The sequence below is a fragment of the Mesocricetus auratus genome, unplaced genomic scaffold (genome assembly GCF_017639785.1).
Source record: "Mesocricetus auratus isolate SY011 unplaced genomic scaffold, BCM_Maur_2.0 Super-Scaffold_2245, whole genome shotgun sequence".
Classification (NCBI taxonomy): Eukaryota; Metazoa; Chordata; class Mammalia; order Rodentia; family Cricetidae; genus Mesocricetus; species Mesocricetus auratus.
The window spans coordinates 48,771,817-48,794,612 of record NW_024429180.1 but is presented as its reverse complement, the minus strand read 5'-3'; positions in this window follow the sequence as shown (position 1 = coordinate 48,794,612).

Sequence of the window (22,796 nt, the reverse complement as noted above, 5' to 3'; positions counted from 1 at the left end):
GCGTCAGGGCCTGGGGTGGCTCCCCTATAAGGGGAGATCTTAGAGTGAGACTTGAGGGTGATCAGGGAGGGGAGAGGGGAAGAGGCTGGGCGGGTGCAGCTACTCCCTCTCCAGGGTGTTTGTGGGCAGAAGAAAGGGAGGAGGCCCACCTGAAGGAGAAAGCCAGCTGCTTCCCACCCCCTGTCAGCCCTGGAGAAGGAGGGTGAGGCCTTATGGGAAGGAGACTGAGGACTTTCTATGTAGGAAGTGGTAAGGAGAGAACCTATGCTGTGTGGCTGACTTAAAGGGGCCTTAATTGCATGATAGCTGGCTCAGCTTTCCTGGGAGAGCCATGTGGTGCCCTCTGAAGTCCTGCCTGATACCTCATGCTCTTCCCTCCCTGCACATGTGCTCATATTGGTACCTGTGTTCTCACAGCTACAGTGCTTTGTGCTCAGCCTTCCGACACCACGCCTCTTTTGACTCATCTCTAGCTGGACTTCTCCAGCATCCTGACCATGAGCGCCCCCACAGCACGAGGCCCTGAGTTCACTGAGTACTTCTTCAGTGAGGGATGGGACCCAAAACAACTTGGAAGGAAAGAAACAGGGTGACTCCATCAAGGTGACCACCTCCCTAGCCTCTGACTCCAGTGACTCTCACGGGTCCCATGGTGACATTCTGTGGCCACAAACATCTTCCCTCCCAACTATTCGGCTTTGAAAGAGGGAAAATGGGAATGAAAAAGACCCCTTTACAGTTGTAATGTGCAAAGTACTGAAGACAAACCAGGATGCTGCATCCAGCTCTAGTTTTCAAAAGTGATGGAGCAATGGCAGAATTCCCAGAGAATCGAAGTAGAGGGTGTCTGTCACCATGAGACCTGCTATATAGACACAGTCACAGGAACCTTGCAGAGGGACATGAAAGGATGCTGGACAGTAGCTTTAAGCTAGAGCATAGCTTGTAGCTAAAGGGAAAAATGAAGACCTCAATGATAAGTCAGTAGTCAGTTGGAGACATTGATATTTAATGTAACAACTTTTTGTGACTCCATATTTAAAATTCCAGGGTGTGTGAACTGAAGAGTCTTCAGAGTGTGGGAAAATCTCTCCAGTTAACTTTGAGACTCAAATGAGAGACCAATGCATCAAAAATTGTTTGGCTAAAAGCTTATGCTATTGTAACTTTGATTTGTATTTCGTTCTCTGTTTTCTATATAATTTAAGAGGTATTTAGAGACCTCTTAGAGATGGAAAGAAGATTGGAGACTGCCTTCCGGTGACATAGTGAGGGAAAGATCGGGATAACAAAGGATAGTGTCTACTCCAAAGAAAGAAGTATTGGAAAGAACACTGGAAATCACACAAGGTGACAGGATGGCAACGAAGTCCAGGGACACAGAAGGACAGTGTAGAGAAAAGGAGCAAACTGCATCCAGCTCCATCTTCATGCTTTCAGGTGGAGGAGGTGAAACAGACAGACGCCCCCTCCAGAAGGTAGTCCTGGTGGCTCCAGGGGAAAGAGATGGACAGCCCCGCCAACAGGACAAACCCACCATTCTCTGTAAGCCTTGAAACCAGTGTGGGTTTTGGTGAGCCAGAAATCCTCCAGTGTGGTAAATCATGAACAGTGAGCAGCTCTATAATGTTTTTCCATTCTTCATGCATCAGAAGGCTATGGCTAGGAACCATCTTGGGACATCATCTAATGTTTAAGACTGGAGAGTCAAAGGGGAGACACACTTCTGTGATGCCTCCCTCAATGTCATAGTATTAGGTTCAATAAAAGACTTTTTTTCTCAAGTAGCCATTCATCGCCCACTTTCAGTGTTATAGGCTGAGGAAACATAAAGAAAGACTTAGCTACCTCAAGAGCTTGTTGACAAGGAACAATAGATCACACAAATCAGAAAAAGCCGAGACCAACCTGCCAAAGGCCTAGGGAGGTAGACAGCCACGGGAGACAGTGGTGGAAGGAGAGGACTGAGGGTGACAAGCCACAACACTGAGGCAGCAGCAGTCTTGGCTCGGGTGTGGAAAGCAGAGGCTTGTGAAATGAAGATGAGAAAAGCAATAGAGAAAGCAACTCGAAAGTTCTTTCATTGAAGAGAGCAAAACTGTGTATATGTGGGTATGTGTTTATAAAGAATAAATGAAGACAAAGATTCCTAAAATCAGAAGTGAAAATGGGGGCATTATCACTAATTCTTCAGAAAACTAAAGGATTGTAAGAGTACTACTATGACAAGTCTAAGCCAGCAAGTGGGATAGCTAAGGTGTAACGGACAAACTTCTAGAAGCAGGAAACATATCAAGACTGACTCACGAAGAATAGAAAATCCAGTCAGTCAGACTCACAACCAGCAAGGAGACCAAGAGTCCTGAGGGAAATCTTTGCATCTTTGGTCATACGATTTCAGAAAAGGTTCCAAGAACACTCAGAGGGAATGGGCAGTTTTTAAATAAATGGCTCTGAAAAAACTAAATGTTCACATGGCAAGGAACCATTCTGAGTCCTTATCTAATACCACTTCCAGAATTAAAGCAAAATGGACCAAAAATCTGAATATAGAACCTAAAATAATAAAACCCCCATGGGATAAAAACAGCACAAATCTTTCATAATAATTGGATTTGTCCTTGATCCAATTTCAAAAATAGAGGCAATAATAAGGAAAAATACAGTATGGACATCATTTAACCCAAAATAATTATACCTTCAGATGCTGATAGCTGGGAGCTCAGGTCCATGATAGAACACATGTTCAGCAGGCACACAGTGCTGTGTCTAATGCCTAGCACCTAAAACAAACACACAGGCAACGCTACCCAACACAATACTTGTGTGGGTTCTACTTTCTCTGCTAGTCTCCAAGTTCCTCGGGCAATGCCTGTGTCTCCTAATACCTGCCAGTATCTCTTAAGTGAGAAAAGACACTATAAACAGAATAAAAGGCAACCTAGAGATTTGCAGAAAATGTTTTCAAATCACATATGTGATAATGGATTAATATCTGGAATATATGGTGCAGTCCTAAATCTATGTGACCAATAACCTGACTTAAAATGAGGAAAGGACTCAACTAGAGTTTCATTCAAGGAGGTCTGCAAATATCCATGAGAAAAGTTCACTATCAGTAGTCAGCAGGGAAAAACAAATGGAAATCACAAGAAACACCTCAAGCCCATAAAGATGCCTTCTACCAATAAAAGATTGTTTTGCCAAAGACATGGGGGAACTAGAGTGCCAGCAATGGAAAGGTCTCCTTCCAGAAGAGACTACATTAATAGCCCCTCCTTGATGATAAAGGTTGGTGACTACCTTATATGCTATCCTAGAACCTTCAACCATTGACTGATGGAAGCAGAGACAGATACCCACAGCTAAACACTGAACTGAACTCCTGGAACCCAGTGACAGAGATAGATGAGTGATGAGCAAAGGGGTCAAGACCATGCTGGTGAAACCCACAAAGACAGCTGACCAGACAATGGGGAGCTCTTGAACCCCAGACTGATGGCTGACTCCATGAATGTAGTGTCATTAAGGAGGCCTCAGAAATCTCTGGGGCCTTGAGTAGTAGACCAGTGTTTACCATGGCATATGAATGAACTTTGGGAGCCCATTCCACATGGAGGGATGCGCTCTCAGCCTGGACATATGGGGAAGGGCCTAGGTCCTGCCCTGAATGAAATGACAGACTCTGGAGATCCCCCCCAAGGAGGGCCTCACCCTCCTTAGGGAATGATGTGGGGATTGGGTGGGAGGCTGAGAGGGGGCTGGTGGAGGGGCAAGGGAGGAGGGGTGGGAGAGGAAGCTGGGATTGACATGTGAAACATTCATGTTTCTAATTTAAATAAAAACATATATTAAGGGAAAAAAGAGTCTTGCCTAAAACCCAGGGTCACCCTTTCTGCACACCATACTAGCTGAGGACCTCTGAAGACTCATATTTCTTGGTCTCAATCTTTCTATTTGTAAAATGAGGACAACACCAGTAAGCACTTACTTGTTAGTACCCATGGAAGGTTCGGGTGGATGAGTGAAGTATCTAATAGCCCAATGGTGTTGTAGACACATGAAGTACTATACCCAGAGGTTCTGCCTGGGGAAGGTGTTGGGATGAGGGCAGAGAAAAGAGAATTTGCTGCAAGCTAACAAGGTACCTGCACCTTGAGTCACGTCCTTCTCCCTAGAATCAGCTTCTTCCGCTGAGCCCCAAGGACCAAAGCCTTCATAGGACAGGAGGCTGGAAGAAAGACCTGGCTTTGACATGCAGACACACATGTGCTGAGTTCCTCTGGTGGGGGCCCTCAAAGGTCACTGGAAGGTACTCTGTCCAGAGTCCACAGGACCAGGGCAAAGCTCAGCGGTGCCTGGTTCTTAGAAGAGACAGGATGCTTGCAGCAGCAGGCAGGGCAAGTCTTGCGCCGATGCACAGAACTTACTTGTCCCTGAGGGACACATGTGCAGCAAGAGTATGGGGCTGCCCCACGCTTCTCCACTGAGATCTCCAAGACTTTGTGGGACAGGCCTGGGGCACAGCAGGTTTCAGAAGTAGGCCAAGGCCAGTGAGCAGAATTGTGGCCAAGCCAGCAGCCAGTAGCACCCCTGAGAGTTGGAAAAGGAAGGGCTTTGTGTTGAGTCCTCAGACATCATCCCCTGACCAGCCTCAGCAGTATCCTCTGGTAAAGAGCAGGACTAGGTTTCCCCTGGTCTCAAGACCTAAGCCAGGGAGCTCAGATTGTGACTGCTAGTGACAAGCAGGGAGGGGGGCGAAAAAGCCACAATCAAAGCTCTCTGGGACCTCTCCTACCCTGACTCCAGTCATGGTCCCTCCCAAGTGCATGACGGGAGGATGAGGAAGACCACTCCACATGAGGAAAATTCAGTTTATGTACAAGTGACACCCTCACTCAAGGCCAAGAGTCAGCTGTGGTGCTGGATGCAGAATCACAGGAGGGCTAGCTCACACCATCTCCATTCCAGATCTTTGGCACTGGTCATCATGTCTGAATTGGTACCTGTGATCACTGCCCAGTCTGGGCCTAGTGTCAGCATCCTGTTCCTGAGGACCCCAAGCCTGCCAAGCTGATATGGGGAAGAGGGTTGCACAGGGGACAGGCCAGCACCACAAGTTGCCCCCTCCTCCTTCACCAACACCACTGCGATAGTCTCGGGGTTTCCATTGTCTTGAAACACATAGGTGCCTGGATCTAGGAACTGATGGGCAAACCTGAGGAGTAAAGACACAGAAGGTGGGAGCTGGCCTTCATAGGCCATTCAAGCCAGTGTGGTATCTTTTGACTATGGAAGAGACTCTTGGTGCATTGAAACAGTCTGGACCAGCTAAACTACCCACAATGCTTCACCCTGTGAAGAGGCTCTTTCTATCTGTGTAACACTTAACCCTACCTACATCTACTTCAGATAGACTCCCAGCCCAGGCTCTCTGCCCCATCAGAGAGGTCATCAGGAGCCCTACATCCCCCATTCCTAGGCACCCCAACTTTGTTACCTTGAGAGGCTCAGATTTGTCTCTCGTACTAGATGGCCTAGTCTCCTGAAGGCTCCAGAGTCCCAGTGGGAGTTGCTGTTAAGCAGGTGCTGCCTCTGGTACATGGGGTAGTGACTGGCTGACCTGTCTGAGGAAGGCAAGTGTGTCTAGGCTGAGAACCAGACATGACCGTAAGCCCAGCCCTGGGCAGCCCAGATGCAGAGCTCATCACCCAGGTCTAAGCTGAGAAGGTAGAACTGAGATGTGTGCATAATGAGATTGCACATTTCATCATAGCCTCTTTGGAATGACTCATTTATTAGTCTTGGTGTCAAGTGAATCCTTCTGTTCTTCTGCCTACAGAGTCAAATGGGCTGGGCATGGCAACCAGGACCTCATCACCTTTGTAATGATCCCAGCTGATTCTCTAGTACGAGAGATATAGGATGCTCAACACGGTACAGCAGGCGCTCACTAGGTGCTGTGGAATAGCTGGTTAACAAAGCAACTAAGAGATAAACCAGGCCTCTCATAGAGGAGCAGGTGACTCTACTTGGTATGTGTCTGTCCAGTATGATGGAGAGGGCACAGGACGAGATTTTCCGCTCAGACATCAACAATAAGATTTATAAAGGGTGGAGGTTCCCAGGTCCCAGTGGGTTCCGGGAAACCAATGTACATGATCTAACGTAGAGCTTATTTCCTCAAGCTCATGTTGCTCTCTGATCCATAGCACCGTGTCTTTCTGGGGCTTCTGCCTCTTGCCCTGCTTCTCTGTGCCCTAAGTATTGTAGCCCCCACGAGACTGTTCTTGCTTCAGACAGATGTGACAATACACCACTGTGTGGGGAGAGGCACATGGAGTAAGGCACATAGGCCACATAACAACAGGGCCTTGGGAAGGACCCCCTTGGCTCAGGTACACTGACGGGTCTGGACTTATGGTCAGTGGATAGAATGCAGATGGGTGAAGTGGGTGAGATCAGGACTGGGGTGGGGGTCACCCAGGCTTCCTCCTCCATCAGTAAAAAGCTGCTTGTTCAGGAGGGGTCATGTCTGCTCTGTGAGGCAGCCAGCAGTGGGGGTTTCCCGGGAGAAGGTAAGCTTTCACCATTTTGAGGAAGGCATCCATCATTAACTGATATGCCCCCAGTGGAAGGGGCTGCATGGCCCTTGGGAGCAGTTCTGCCGAACCCCAGGACTGGCAAGACGACTGTGTCACAGCTTTGGAAATGACCGGTGAACTGGAGCTCCAAGGCAGGCTGTGGTATAGGCTTCCTCAGTGACTGCCCTCTACCCCCATGGCATAAAAATCTTGTAGGCCCCTGGGCTTCAAGAACAGTCACAGAATGTTGCAACTGGGATACATGCTCCATTTTAGGCCTTAAAAATGAAGAAACTGAGGCCCAGGGATGCAGTGAGCGAGTAAGTTGTAAGATGTGTACAGCAGATGGCTGTGGCTTTCCCACTGCAAAGATGTAGGCTCTCTGAGAGATCACCTCTGTGGGCACAGTGGGTTGAAGAGCCGGGACCGGGAGGGAGAATGGGTCCCGGCTCCCTCGGTGGCACTTACTGTGGGGAAGAAGATGAAGCAGGAAGAGGATCACATCTCCAGCTGCTAGGCAGATCACTGGGTTTGGAATCTGGGGATCAGTGTTGGGGTACGTTGGGTCTGTTGCTCTGTGATGCCTGTGCAGCCAGGGACTGGATACAGCTGTTCCTGGAATAATTACAGAAGGCACAGTAGAGAGCTGGGCCTGACTGGGAGGCACATACTGGTTTATGAGTCCCATCTTGGTGGAGCAGGTCCAGCCCTCGGAACCTCTTTGTACAAATGCTTCTACTTTGGACCTTAGAGGAGGCCTCTCTCATCCTCTCATCCCCCAAACTCTAGACAGTGAGGATATTACAAAGGGATGCAGGTGGACCATGCAAGGGCCCTGGACTATTTTTCTTGGTGGAGCAAAGCCAAGCCCCTTCCTCAGCTTACCTTGGAGCAAGTAGTTAAGCATGTCTACTCTGGAGATGATGAAACCAAAGGTGCCACGGGGCCCAAACTGGACCAGGTGGACCCTGGCACTCCCTGGGAAGTGCAGATCAGGGCCTAGAGTTTCCAAGAGCTCCTGAAAACACCAACATCAGATACCATAGCAGGACAGGGTGGACAAGGAGAGTTGACATTGAGTTCTGTGGATACTCAGGGCCTTCACTTCTCTCAAGTCATCTCCTTCCTCACCAACAGCTGCCCAGGTCACTTCTTAAAGCCTGGTCCATCATTCTCTATAGAGAGCACCTGGACTCCAGTTGGGCCATCTGTTTGAGTCAGTCAAGGTTCTACCTACCTAGCCCTTCTTCCCCTCCTTTCTGTAAGTATCCTACATGGAAGTCAATGGGAAACCTCTCACCATAAATCTTCTGGCTAGCCCCAAACCAGGGGACCACTGTGACCCATGAAAGAGAAGACAAGAGCTGACCAGTAGACAATCTTCAGTCAGCTCTGCCAGGAAGAGGCCTTGGCTCCCATCCCTTCTACCTTTTACCATGAGAAGAAACATCAAGGCTTGAAGGCAGTCTTGGCAATACCACAGTGGCTACAGCCTACCCCTTCCCTGAGCGCAGATGTTTGGTCCTGCAAGGCCTGACACCATTTGTGTGACTATAGTGAGTGGCCTCTGGTCCTCACATGCTCTAATATCTTCACATGATGCCAATACTTTCCAATGTACTTCTGACATTCTGACTGCATGGTAGACTTTGACAAAGGAATATAATGGCCCACCTCCTTCCTGCCTTCCCTTAAGCTACAGAATGGAAAGACCCACAGACAGCAAACCCAGGCAGGGAAGACAGTTACCCAATGGCCTTTCCCTCCACTGATAGTTCTTGGATTCTGTGGAGCCATGGGTACTGGGTGGTCTCATCTCTCTGTCTCCAGTGGACAGAGACTGCTCTCCCAAGTCAGGCTTCCTTGAGTATGCTTACCTTCTGGATGTTGTCCCCAGTCTCGCTCTTCACACTGAGGATCAGCTCCTTGCCAGGGTCCCAGGACAAGGAGAGCCGGGGAGCATTGGCCAGACACCTAATGTCACAGAGCTCTTCTGCAGAGACATATCCCAAGCATTGACAGCTGCAGGAGAGGAGAGTGTGGAGGTGGTCCAGAAGCACAGGCCCTCTGAGAATGGTATGTGGCTTCTCAGTCTCTTCCCAAGGAAAGTGAGCTGTCAGCTTCACAGGGGCCACTGCACTGGGCCCGGAGGTCGGTGATAATAATGCCTATGGTGCAGGCCCCAGACCCTGCTCTGTCCTGCTAGGTCACACATAACAGGCAGGACTTCTCCCACAATTGAGGCAATGCAGAAGGCAAGAAACAGGCTGGTGTCTTATTGCTTTAGGTATCTTGCCGAGGCAAGCATGGGAAGAGACCCATGCATCCTAGAATGCTCCTCTTCGAGCGTAGAAAAATCCCCTTCCCACCTAGGTCACAGGTCAGCAGGGAGATCAGGGCTCAGGACAGGAGTGCAGGCTTCAGTTTAGCCTGTGGTCACAGCAAGCATCTGTATTTGGACAGTGGCCTGGGGTGTGACCACAGGGGGTCCCCTCTTCCCTAGCCCTGTGCTACAGACCCAAGCCGGTGTTGGTCGTGGACCCAGGGAAGCTTCTGGAAGGGGCTTTCACTGGGCTCGGTGTCCTGTGGTACTGGGCTCTACTCTACACTTCAGGATAGCCCTCTGGGTTCACAAGAACAAGTGTGGAGAGGCTTTTGGAAGCTGTGCTCACTCACATTCCCAGAGGGGCACTGAGTCTTCCACCTCCTGGACCACAGAAGGAGGTACAATCATACTGCTGGGGAGACACACACTCACGGGTGGCGGCCAGGCGGACATCACCAGATGGACAGTGCTGGGCAACCTGCAGGGATTAACAAAAAAGTCTAGGCCTTGGTGCCACTATATGTCTGGTAGAAGCATTCTTAGCTTTGAAGAACATTCCAGAGGCATGGGCATGGCAGCCACCTTGGAGGTGAGTAGAGCTTGTCATGGGATGCTTTCCTGATGTGGTAATGATGAGAATGACTGTGTCATCAGATATTAAGGGGGACAGTGCAAAGGGGAGAGTTAGACTAGGGTGTAATACAACAGTCTTACAGACTGCATGGAAATAGACGGTCTTTTTCAGGAGGAAGTGACATTCCATGAGGCCATCTTTATGTCATCCTGTGTGGCCTCATGAACCTGGAGGAGGGGAAGGATGCTAGGGAGCTATGGCCTTTCCTTAAAAGACACATGCTCATTTGGATGGCCCAGCTGTCAAGCCCTGTATTACCTAGACATGAGCACACATCTCCCTGAACAACAACATTATCATTACTAAAATCATAAAGATGTTATTATAATGTATACTATATATAAAATGAAAAACTAGTCAGGAACGGAGCAGATTTGGACAGTTGTCATTCTTATAGCTGGTCCTGAGACAACTGTGAGGAGTCTTTAACTCAGGTCAGATCTCTGACCAGGGACAGCAGGGATGCTTAGGAAGCCAGCCTCCTGCAGATGAAGAGCTGCTTTTTGATGCCAGCGAGGAGTCTGGGAAGTCTTCATGAAGGCACTGTCCTAAATGCACCTGTGAAGGGGCAGGTGGACTCTGAAGTCTAGGTTGGGCTCAGGGAGGCTGGGGTCTGGGGGAGAAACTGGTTTGGGGCTGTTGTCCTAGGGGCCGTCTCTGATGGCTTCTGCAGTACGTGGAGCCAGTTAGGAGACCTGAGAGTAGGAGGGGTGGCAGATAGTGAGAAGAGGTTTTGGTGTTCTTGGCTGCAGTAAAGATGGAGGGTGGCCTGGCCTTGACCTGAGTAAGGACACAGGGAGGAAGGGTTGGATACTAATGTGAAGGATAGAGGCTCAGGTTACTGCATGGTTTTTAGATGTTCTTGGCGGGCTGGTGAAAATATATGTGTATGAGTCCCTGTCTTGGGGTCCCTGATTCGATGGCCTGAGTAGGATGCAGAGTGCATTCACAGTCAATGTCCCTATGCTGGGGCTGTCACTACTGTCTCAAGGACTCCACTAAGAGGGAACAGGGTTACCTGTGCTCACAGGCAGGCCCCAGACAGGAAGCAACAGATGGCCCTAGAGGCTGCAGGAAGTCCAGGCCACAGCCAGGTTGGTGAGTCTGCCCTCTAGTGTAGATAAGAGAGCATGACTCATCACTGGCTTTTCTCAAAGCAGTAAGGCTGAGAGGTCAGGGAGACTCTTGCTATCCCTTAGTTAGAGGACAGAGTTTCCATCTGACAATGGAGTGCGAGGCCACAGGGTCCTGACTCAAAAACCTTCTTCCCTTCTTCCCGTTGGCTTTAGGTATAGGCTTGGAGCTGTTCCTCACATGTAGACAAGAGCTCAAAGCTGAAATTTATGCACAGGCAGGGCCTATCTGCAATGCAGTACGAGGCAGGCCGGTGAATGTGCACTAAAGGGAGAGACTCGGCAGCCCTGGAACAGCACAGAGAGTTTTGCCCAAATGTCTGGGGGATGAGGGAGGTGGCCTGCATGCAGTCCCAGTATAGAAGGGTGAGGTGGGAGGATCAAAAGTTCCAAAACAAAACCCAAAACAACCCCTAAGACACAGACAGACAGCGGAATGTGGCAGCCTCTCTAAAGACGCAGCTATGTTTTCAAAGGAATCAGCTTCACAGTGGATGAATACTGACACCGTGGCCACCAGCTACTACCTGTAGTGGGGAGGGCATGATAATATACTCTTCTGTTGACCGGGCAGTGAGTCCAGGCAGTCGTGACCCTCCTGCTGACCACAGCTCTCTGGTTTACAATGTCCCACTGATGTGACGTGCACAAGATAGGTCCAGCCTTGCATGGCCACTGCTGCTTGCTTTTCCCAAGAAGCCAGCGAGTGCATCAACAGCCTCAGAACAGCCCCCGGGATGATCCCTGCTCTTTGCAGATGAAGGTGGCACAGTGGCCTGACTTCCCTAAAGTCCTCCCCCATGCTGAGGAGGGTCTTGGTGAGCAGACCGCACCCCCTGCAAAGGACCTGATGACGTACGCCGCCACCTGTGTCTGGGACCCTGTGCATGGCCTCAGGGGTGTTTCTTCTCCCTTCCCTGCCCATCACATGTCGGTTATGCCTACCTGGGGTTGGCAATCCTCGTCGCTGTGACTGTCGCTCTCCTGGTCACTTTCCAGACCCCTGTGGTCATAGGAGATATGCCCAGCCTGGCAGATGCAGGAACCATCTGACTTCTGGAAGATCCTGTTCAGACCTCGACAGGTACAGGTAGAAGCACCTGGGAACAGAGAAGTACACTTACCTCACAGACACTCAGCTGGGGGACTGTCCCCTCCAGTCCTGGGAGTGTAGGGTCCAGCTATAGAACTTGTACACCAACTTTGCCACAGTCCCGACCTCAGGGAACTCACAGAAGATACACGAGGTCTCAGTTGGTCAGTCTCAACCCTGACTTTACATCGACACTGGCTCTATGGTGTCCAGGTGCCCTATGGGCCACTTAAATCAGCAGGTCTAAACCTTCCTAATGCTGTGAACTTTTAATACATTTTCTCATGTTACAGTGATCCCCAGCTATAAGCTTCATAACTGTAATTCTGCTACTGTTACGAATCATAATGTATATATCTGTGTTTTCAGATGGCCTTAAGGGACCCTGTGAAAGGGTCATTCAATTCCCAGAGGTGTTATGACCCACATGTTGAGAACCAATCTTAAACAGATCTCTCAGGTCAGGCCAGGGTATAGACCTTTTATAGTCCCTTTTCTGTTCCTGTGTAGCCTGGGCTGAGCCCTGCTGAGCAGTGGTAACTACTGGACACCTGGTTCAGGGTTCATTACCAAGCACATAGCGTGATCCTGCTCCTAGAACACAGGCCCAGCTGGCTGCTTCCAGGGCATGCTGGGAGAGAGAGCAGCAGCCCTGGCAGCCTCAGCACCCCACGGCCGGGCTCTGTGATCTGAGGCAACTTCTGCTTGTCCAAGTGCTTGCTGGAAGCCTTGCTGTGCACACTCAGCTGCACTCCTCCCACAATGCAGTTCTTCCGACCCACCACCATGAGGATTGCTTCCTGAGACCTCACCCTGTGGATCCTCAGGCTGCAAAGCCACCTGAGGTAATCAGGGGCCTGGAACTCACCCTGGGGAGAGAAAGCAGCGCTCCCACAGGGAAGACATGCTGCCTGGCCCGGCAGGGCACTGAAGGTGTCTGGAGGACACGGCTGACAATCTTCAGCTGCTGCTGCTCGGCTCTTCCCTCCAAATGTTCCTGCTGGACAGGGCCGGGGCTGTGATGTCCCCTCAGGACAGTAGTGGCCCGCTGGGCAGGGCTGGTCGTCGTAGCTCTCTGAGCCTGCAGGGGACAGGGACTGTTTTGAGCCACAGATTCCAGCAAAGCTGAGTAAAACTGGGAGAGCCCAGGATTGGTGAACTTGTTGGGGCATGGGGACAGAGCTAATGTCAGATGGGGAATGTATGATGGTAGGGCACCCTCGGCCTCTGACCCCTGCCACCCCTAGTCTCCTGCCCATGGTCTTCCAGGTGCATCCTACGCATCGCTATCTTCCTCTCAGCTGTACATGGCTCAGGGGATGTAGTTATCACCCTCAGAGAGAAGTCAGGTTTCCAGTCATGTCCTGACTCATGTACCTGAGACACTGTACACTGTACTTTATGGTTTGTCACCCTAATAGAGAGAGAGAGAGACGGTGATTCCCAGCCCTGTTTCTCGTCTCACCCAAGGGCCCAGGCCCTCATCTGTCTTTGTCCAGGTGACACTCACCTTGGGGGCAGATGAATCCAGGTGGGCAGAGCTGGCAAGTCAGGGTATCCTGAGCAGGGCTGCGGTAGGTACCTGCCACACACAGGCGGCAGGCAGTCTCTGCAGAGACCCTAAGGCCACTCTTGTTCAGGGCCTCGGAGCCCCCAGGGCACCCAACGGGATGCATGCTGCCTTGAGGACAGTAATAGGGGAACATGCACCTGCCCAGAGAAAAGGCCCCAGACTCAGGCCATCTTGTCAGCAAAGCCCCCAGCCCATCTCCAGTGTCCCACACACACAGGGCGTGCGGTGCTCTGTGGCTGCTGGGCCTCTACAGGCTGAGTTACATTTGCGGGGAAAGCTGAGTCTAACCAGGTGGACAGGCGGAACAATCTCTCTCCACCTGGGTGGAGGGATATGTGATACAGCTGGGATATCACTCCTGCACACAAGTTGGGACGATCTAATACAAGTCAACTGAAGTTACCGGAAACAAAAGTCACACTTACGCTAAATATTCTACTAATTATGTTAAAAATTGACTAAAACTCTGTGATTAAGGAGAGTTGGAATGTTGCAGAGCCAGAAGCACATTATTTGGGGCTATCTTTATCTCCCTTGTCATTCACTGGCCACTTCTGTGTCTCCCCTAATGTACTGTATAACCTTGCAGTCTGTGTCAACTTAACTTACATGAACATGAAAACTGCGCATGTCATTAGACAGCCCCTGCAGCCTGTAGCGGATTCTGCTTTGGCATTACCTGCCTGCCCCGTGTTTGCACCAAAGTGTTTACAAAGTGCCTTGCTGTGTGACTTCTTTCTTCCTGGGACTCTAAAAAGACATAGTATCTGAGGCAAGCTGAATCCATCTTTCTGAGTCCCCAGATTATTCACTCTTCTGATTCTTCTTGTAAGGAGAGCTGTGCCTTTCAGGGCGTGTTCTCAGAATTGGTGACAATCACTAAGAACATGTTTGTTGTGGATATATCCTAGATATCTCTCAGGCCATGTTTACAAGAAAAAAAGCATTTTATCTAAAATTAAAATGCAACCATGTGTCTCATAATTTTATTTGCTATATATGGCTACCCCGCCCCCCAACACACACACAGGAAGCTGCCGGAGGCTGAGAATAGCGCCCTGATGGCATCCTTTGTTCACTGCTGCCTTCCCAGAAGGACTGGGCCCTAGCTGGAAACCCAATTCAAAAGATCACAAAATACTTGCCCATGGACCCTGACACTCAGTTGCAATAACTGAGAATTTGAGGACTGATTTCTACAATATAGTCATTGAAGAGTGGCTCTGACCCCCCAAGATGGAGGAGGTGGTCCCTGGAGGCTCAACTTCACAGGTTCAGGATTGGGGAGGGACTTACCGCTGCCCAGGACCAGTGTAAGTGGAAGAGCCCACAGGGCAGGCAAAACCCCCAGGGCAAAGTGGGGGTACTCCCGTCCGGGGTCCACAGTAAGAACCGGCCCTGCAGGGCAGCGTATCTACAGCACCTGAAGGAGACAAGGCCACCATGCAGGCAAGCAGAGCCCTGCATGGGTCTGGGTTAGAGACATACTGAGGTTCTGCTGGCAGCTCGTGGGAATCCAGGAAAGCCCTTGGCTGTGAGGAGAGCCCAGAAAGTCCCCAGGATCCCTAGTAGAGGTCTGAGTGGGAAGATGCCTGTATGGTGGGAGATTCATGGGGTTGGAGCCTAGGAACAGAGAAAAATCAAAGCAGAAGTAGTTTCCACCACGCTTCTGGAGCTGGTTGGGGTGCGTGCCTTGTGTGGAGGGTGATGGAGTAGCAATAAGAGGAAACACAGTGACCCGGCCTAGGGAAGCCTCAGGCTGAACTGTACACCCCTGTTCCTTTTGTCCCCCTCCCCGAAGTTGATAAAGGGAAAGGAAAGGGCTGACCCAAGGCCTGTCTCTGCAGGAATCCTTCCAGAACCGCTAAAGGACGCCTTCCCTGTGCCCCAGATCCACACCCACATTGACTTCTTCCTGTCTACCCAAGTAGCAGAGATCCCATGGGATCTTGAGTGTGGAACACAGAATACCTTGCATTGTGATTGCCTAGTGCATTAAATGGCCAGTCAGATCCTCCCTGACATAGTTGAAAGCAAGGGGCTCTAAGGTATCTTAGTCTTGGGGAGATGCTGGTAGAGTCTGTGGTGTTTAGGGTGTTAGAAGGAGGTCCTGGGGTGAGGCGTACTGCAGCTTGAGCTCAGTAGCAGGCTCTTTCAATCTCTAGCCTGAATCCTAGAAGTGATAGCGTGATAGTTGGTGACAATGGAAAGAGTGGCACCAGGCTAGGAGGTCCTATGGGCTCACCTGCTGGGCACTCTGTCCCAGGCTGGCAGGGAATGGCAAACACGTTGGCATGACCAGTCACCCTTGGGTCAGGGCAGTGGTAGCCAGAGGGGCAGAGCTCACAGTCTTGTGGTGAGGATGCTCCTGGCTCTGATCGAAAGGTGCCAGCTGGGCAGGGAAAGGCACCCTGTGCACCTGGACACCAATGGCCAGGGGGACATGGGTAGTCTTCAAAGGAAGAGAGGCCTGGAGGTGAAACATCATGAAAAGTAGGGTCTCCCTGAGGCCTGTCCCTACTCATCCCCCAAGTGTCCTTGACAGTCCTCAAAGGGGTTCTTACCTTGCCATGGGCAGTGGTACCCAGTGGGGCAGGGGAGGCACTCGGCTGGGCTCTGACCTCCTTCAGTGGCCAGGTAGGTATGCTCAGGGCATGCCTGGGGGGCTCCTGGGTGGGAGTCACTCATTCCCGGGCAGTAGTGGCCAGCAGGGCAGGGTTTCCTGGCTTGGACTTCTGCAGGGTGAGGATTACACTCACCTTTCTGCCCATGCACAGCCTCTCAGGCCCTCCACAGGTGCAGCCATCTTCTAGACTGTGACCCATGTCACCTTGCCCTAAGACCTCACCTGCTTTGCACCACTGTCCTGGAGGACAAGGCCCACTGTCTTCTTTTTTCTGAGCTCCGGGCATAGCCACCAGGGTGTGAGGGGGACAAAGGATGGGTTCTCCACTACCCTCAGGGCAGTAAAACCCTAAAGCAGAGAGTTTTCACTGTGGCTGATGGAATTCAGAGGCAGTGCCAAGCTGGGAGTCAGAATAAAATGAGTCCCAGGGGTCTGAGTGGTCAGGCTGGTCAACGCGGGAGGTATGGATGTTAACCCTGTTCCCCGATTCCACCAATGTGTTTGCCATACCAGGAACCACGTGCATTGCACGGGACACATTTCCATTATATGCACATGCATGTTATGTAGACAACTTGGTGGGTCCTGAACTTTTCATACCTGCAGGCCACAGGCAGGGTCTGTTACCTGGTGGGCACTGCTCTGCACACAGCTGCTTCTGGGTACACAGGCCCTGAGGCTTTCTGGGGTCTGATGTTATTTCAGAGGTTCCAGGTGGACAGAAGTAGCCAGCAGGACATCTTCCCCACACCTGCCCACGTCTGGTGGTTAAAGAGGGGGTACAAGTGATGGAGGGTCTGATTTGAGACAGGAGGGAGGCTACCCTAGCTAGAACTTGATCTGTGAATAACGGTGTGGTAGTTCTCCTTAGGAGCCCCAGCAGGTCGGGTTGATGTGCCCCAGACAATATCAACACAATGCAGCAAGAAAGGGGAGCTGAGGCCCACAGCTAGTGTAGGTAGGCAGCTTCTGCATGGCCACCAAGTGAAAGATTAGACTGACGCTTTCCCACTAAATTATGGGGCACAGTGGCCCAGGAGTAGGACTCAGGTTTCCACCAGCACAACAAGTCCTCCAGACAGATCAGACACCCTGAAGCAGTTGCCTCTGAAAATGGGGATACATGGTGCCAGCAAGTATCCTACCTGCTTCCTGTACTGACTGGGGTGTCCGCTAGGCCCCTGAGGGCTTGGGCCTGGTCTCTGAGACATCCATCTGTTCTCTTGCTCTGCCACAGGAGAAGGCAGGCTCAACATAAGGAAAACCTTCTCAAGCAGTGGGAGGGGAGGGGGACAATCTGCCACAAAGAGCCTGAGGAACCTCAGCTACTGTGTTTTAAGAGGGAAAGATTGGCTTTGAAGTAGTGTCAAGTTTGCAGGCAGTCTGAGTGTATTTTGTCTCTGTCAGTGCGGACACCAGGTCCAGTATTACCTAGAAAGATACTTGAGCCTGGGCTTCAGGGTTCTCCATCCACAGAGACTGGCTCCTAGACAGAGCAGGCAAAGAGCTGTGGATCACCGTAGTTTGACTGACCTGCAGTAGTGACCAGGTGGACAGATGGAGCAGTCGCTCTCTTCCTGGAGGCCTGACACATCCGGAGGAGTGAAGGTCCCTGGGGGACACAGACTCGGAGACCAAGTTCCTGGCAGGGAGTAGGGGAAGAGACAGGAAATAAAGGGCCAGGGCCATAGCGGTGAATGGGGAACCGTAGCCTCCACCCATAAAGTAATTCATAGAGTGAGTACATCTGTTCTTTCTACCCTCAACAACCAACTGCCTCCTGGATGACATGGGATTGACTTCAGTCTTCACTCTGAGAAGAGGACACACCAGGTGACCACCACACAGGAATAACTGGAGCCTGCAAGGTGGTTCAGTGGCTAAGAAGCTTGCTTCCAAGCCTTACAACTTGATTTCTATCCATGGGACCCACACGGTGGAAGGAGAGAATGGATTTCTCCCAACTTGTCCTCTGTTCTAGCACAAGTGTACACATACACACACACACACACACACTAAAATACAAATGAAAAAAGAAATGATACTATGGGGGGGGTCTTTGAATTGCAGTGAAGGATTGCGGTGCAGTACCATGGTCCTAGCAGGTGTTAGACCCCTTGAAATGCACTGAACCTTTCACATGTGTGTGAGAGTGGGGAGAGCTTCATCCTGCCCTCTCCTCTGCGGTAAGGAGCAGGAGGGAACTGGACAGGGAGTGCCCTAGTGAGTTGCTAGCCCCCAAGCAACACCCCCTTCTGATCACAGCCAAGGCCCTGGTCCACAGAGTGCTGTCTCCGGCTTGGTTGTCTTGGTGCGCAGGCACTGGGCTTTAACAGGTGTCAGAGTCAGCCTTCTCTACTCAAGGGATGCCTTTGAATTCGCTGTAGACCCAGGCTGAGGACTTTGTATTGTGTGGCAGGTGATCGCCAGGACCCTTAGGGAAGAGGTGTAGGTCCAGCATGGAGTTGGAGGAAGGGAAGGTCAGCAATAGAACGGGAAATCAGACAGGACGCTGGCCAGGGCAAAAAAAGCAGACGGCTGGATGCACTCACATGGGGTCCTGGTACAGGCTGGCATTCTCAGGGGCCGGAATGAATGAGTGAGAGAAGACAGCAGATGTGGGAGAATACGGCCTGTGAGGGTGTGGACCTGAGGCTTCTATACATACCAGCTTGGCAGTAGGCATGGGCTGGGCAGGGCCTGGGTGTCTGAGTGCCAGGATGTGGACAGTAGGAGCCTGTTGGACATGGAAGGCAGGAGTCTGAGCCCAGGGAGGGCTGGTAGTGCCCACGGTGGCACAGCGTAGGCCATGTAGCTCCTGGCTGGCAGAAGTGACCCTGGAAGGTAGATACAAAATAGGCATCTCTAAATCTAGGACAGGAGGGGTTGAAGTATCTGTGTGGGTTGGCATGGTGTCTTTCTTTCCTTGGATTTAGACCCCAGTGAACTGAAGGGGAGAAGAAACCAGAGCAAGTTGGGGAAACTAAGGCTTGGGAGATGGAGGTGTTGGAGTTCATCCCTTGTGACCCACTGAGACATCTTGATGTTCACAGTCTGAGGGTGAAGCTTCACCAAAATCCAAGGCCAAACATTCTGCCTCCTGGGCCAGGAGACTGAAATCCTTCTCATAGGAGCTGGGGAGGTACCTGAGGGCACAGGACAGGTGTAGGGATAGAGGCCCTGGTGTCCAAGGAGCAGTCAGAGTCAACCGTGCAGGATCCATTCACTGAACCGAGGTCTAGGCTAGGACAGAAGTACCCAGCTGGACAGGGCCTGCAGCTCCCTTTAGAGGTGCCACCTGCATAGGAGAGGTCATAGTACAGGGCTTTGTATTTTGTGGGCTCAGTCATTCCCTAGAGCTTCAGTGACCTGGTCCAAACTGTTTAATGTAACCGCCACTGCTTGGGGTTCCTGTTGGCTAATGGTATTGTCTGCATCGCCAGGACATAGTCTGAGGGATAGAAGAGCTAGGGAGCCTTAACCATGCCTGATCATGGCATGACACCCAAACACCCAGCCAGCAAGGTTCCTTGCCACTGCATTGCTATTCACAGGGAGGTCCATGCTCAGCTCTGGGAAGCACAGGAAGAATCCATTTGGGTCTCCTGAGAGGAGTGGAGAAGATACGGGGCAGATGCTCACCCACGAGGTTTCTTGTTGTCCCCAGGGGGCAGGGCACTGGGAACACAGAGCCCTGTGGACAGTAGTGGCCTCGGGGGCAAGGTCCATTGAGAGGAAAGACGGTGTTTCCCTGCGGTGTGGGGCTAGCAGCACCCCCCTTACAGTAGTAACCAGCTGAGCAGGGTCCTTGGGTAGAGAAATATGTGGAATTTTTAGCACAGCTACAGAAACTTAAGAGCTTATATGAACCCTGTCTGTATTAAGAGAGGCCCTTGTCCTGCTTCTCCCTGCTCCTGCCACCAGCTGTTACTGTCCCTAACCCCAGAGCACCATGACAAGCAAAATGAGAAGAAGAAAAGTGCTAAGGACACAATAGACCACTGAGCAGCAGAGATTCAGAGATGTCCTCTGGGGTGGCTTCCAAAGGGCTCTCATCAGTGTGAGAGAAGACCCCAGCCACATAAGGAAAACAGTGTGAGTGTCAGGGGGGTGCTAAGCTAACTCTGGCTGGGGAAATCCCATTCTCCATAGCAGCCATGGGAGACAGTCCTCTTGTCATCCTATGTCACTTGGAAAAGACAGCCCAATTGGTCAGTGACTTGTATTAGGCACTGAGCCAGTTGATACCTGTCTGGAGCTGCAAAGCCTACTCTTTTTTTTTTTAAATAAATTTTATTTAAATTAGAAACGATCTTATTTTACATATCAATCCTACTTCTCTCTCCCTCCCACCCTCCCATGTCCCCCACTAACCCTAACCCCATCCACTCCCCAGGGAGAGTGAGGCCTTCCATGAGGGATCATCAGAATCTTTCAAGTCAGTTGATCACATATGAGCTCCCTACCCAGGGTTGGTATCTAAGTTCGAACTGTGAAATTAAGTCTAGCATACTACCTACAAGCCTCAAGTCAACATTTACTTTGTCTCTAAGACCTACACAAAAGCAAAGGATGTTCTGTAGAATGGTGGTATTGGTGGAACAGGTTGTATTAGATGGTCTTCAGATTGATTCATTCTGGGGTCATATTAACTCCATCATGAAGGGTTCCTGGACTACATTTTAGCATTTACTTGGATAGTGTGTGGCTGTGTAGTTTCAGATCACCAAGCACTTGCAATAGACTGCTTATTCTATTAAACTCATCATTGGTCTCTGTCATAAACACTTTTAATTGGGTATACTCAAAGGTAGGGATTCCCACCTCACTGACCCAATCTTTTCAATTTCTGTATATCTAAGGCAGTTCTTGGCAGCAGACAGACCTCACTTAGAGAGAGGGGAAGGAAAAGGAAGTGGCAATCATGACCCAGGCTGCACTCATGCTTGCTGAGGAGTTGCCCTTAGGGCCCAAGAGCTTGGGGGCAGGCACAAGCCTTGATTTTGGTTTTAGTTTGGGAAACCTGTCCATGATTTGTTCTCTCTCTCTCTCTCTCTCTCTCTCTCTCTCTCTCTCTCTCTCTCTCTCTCTCTCTCTCTCTCTCTGTATCTCTGTCTACACACACACACAAACATACATACAGAGATCCAGAGAGATCCTTAAAGAACAAGACAGAGGGTTCTAGAAGCTGTGCCCAGTCTGTCTACTGTGAGAAGCCTGTGTGGCAGGGCTACCCTTAGGCTGCCTATCTCTGCTGCTAAGACAGTACATACCTTCCGGCCATGTGTTGCCTTCCCCAGGGCAATAACTCCCCGCAGGGCAGAGCTGGCAGGCCCGGAGAGATACAGCACTTTCCCGTGGATTCAGTGTTCCTTCTGGGCAGGGATGAGCTGAAGGTGTCCCTTCTGGGCAGTAGTGGCCTACAGGCAAGGACAAAGTGATCAGGGACCATCCTCTAACATGTGGCTTCCCATTACAGTGACAGAGAAGTCAGAACAGTCTTGAGGGTCAGAGGTCAGCCAGAGGGGAGAACATGAGGGGATACGAGGCAAGAAGTGAGGCTTGTAGAGCCAGACTTTAGACATAGGTCTGTGTGGTGTGCCACAGCAGGGAACTATGAGCATGTGCTTGAGAGTATATGAACGTTAAGTAAGAGAAGCAGGTGTGTGGGTTTATGTACTTCTGTGTGTGTATGTGTGCATACTTATGTGTGTGTGAAGGGAGCTGGGTTTGTGTGTGTGTGTGTGTGAGGGGGGGTTGAGTGTATGCATGAATGTGTGTGTATGTGTGGTGAAGGGGGCTGAGTGTATGCATGAATATGTGTGTGTGAGAGAGTGTACACACCCACATACATACATGAAGAGGGCTGAAACCATGCATACCCACACAGGACAATCAGCCTCAGCATAGGGTTATCGTAGTGACAGGAATGCCTGATCTAGTGGTTCTGACTTGTCAGAGTGACAGGAAGAATTGCCGATGTTGAAGACAGTGGCCCAGGTTTCATTAACCCAGGATAGCCCTACTGTGAAGAAGGAAGGCAAGGGTGGCCCACGGGTTACCTTTTGGGCAGGTGATGGGTTCCACAGTGGCTGCCTGGGGACAGTAGGAGCCTTGTGGGCAGGATAGGCAGGTGTCAGCGCCTGACAACGGGCTAAAGGTACCAGGCTTACAGGGTAGCTCATGGTGGGCCCCTGGAGGACAGCAGAAGCCGGGAGGACATCTGTATCCATGAGTCCCATCAGTGGGCGAGGGGACAGTGCTTCCTCCAAGGCAGATGTATCTGAGGACACAGAGAGCCATGCTGAACCTCCTCCTTGCTGAGATTGGAATTCTCAGGTAGCCTTGGAAGCCCTGGGTCTCAAGTTTACTCTGGAGCCAGAGCAGAGTGACCACCATAGCTAATGGCTCAGGCGGGTTCCTGGGACCAGTGCAGGTCACACACACATGCTCTGGCCCTACGATGCAAACCGGAAGAGGAGCTCAGGGAGATGGTTCTGAGAAGGATTGACATCTTCCAGGTAAGTTCCACTCCCTGCAAAAGCTCCCAGTCCTCGGTGCCCTAGGGCAGTCCATCCTTCAACATCTGAATGAAGCTCCTGGGGGCCATGGCATCTCTAGCCTGTTGAACAATGACTAGCAAACGCACTGCGTGCATCGCACACACGTTGCCAATGACAGCTGGCCAAGTCAAGAAAGACTCGGGCCTGCGGGACTCAGAAATGGCAGGGACTTTCCTCGGCTCTAGGGAGTGCCTTGAACCTCAGAAGATTATCACTGGGGGGTGGCATGAGGATATACACAGCAGTATCTAAAGGGTAGGATAT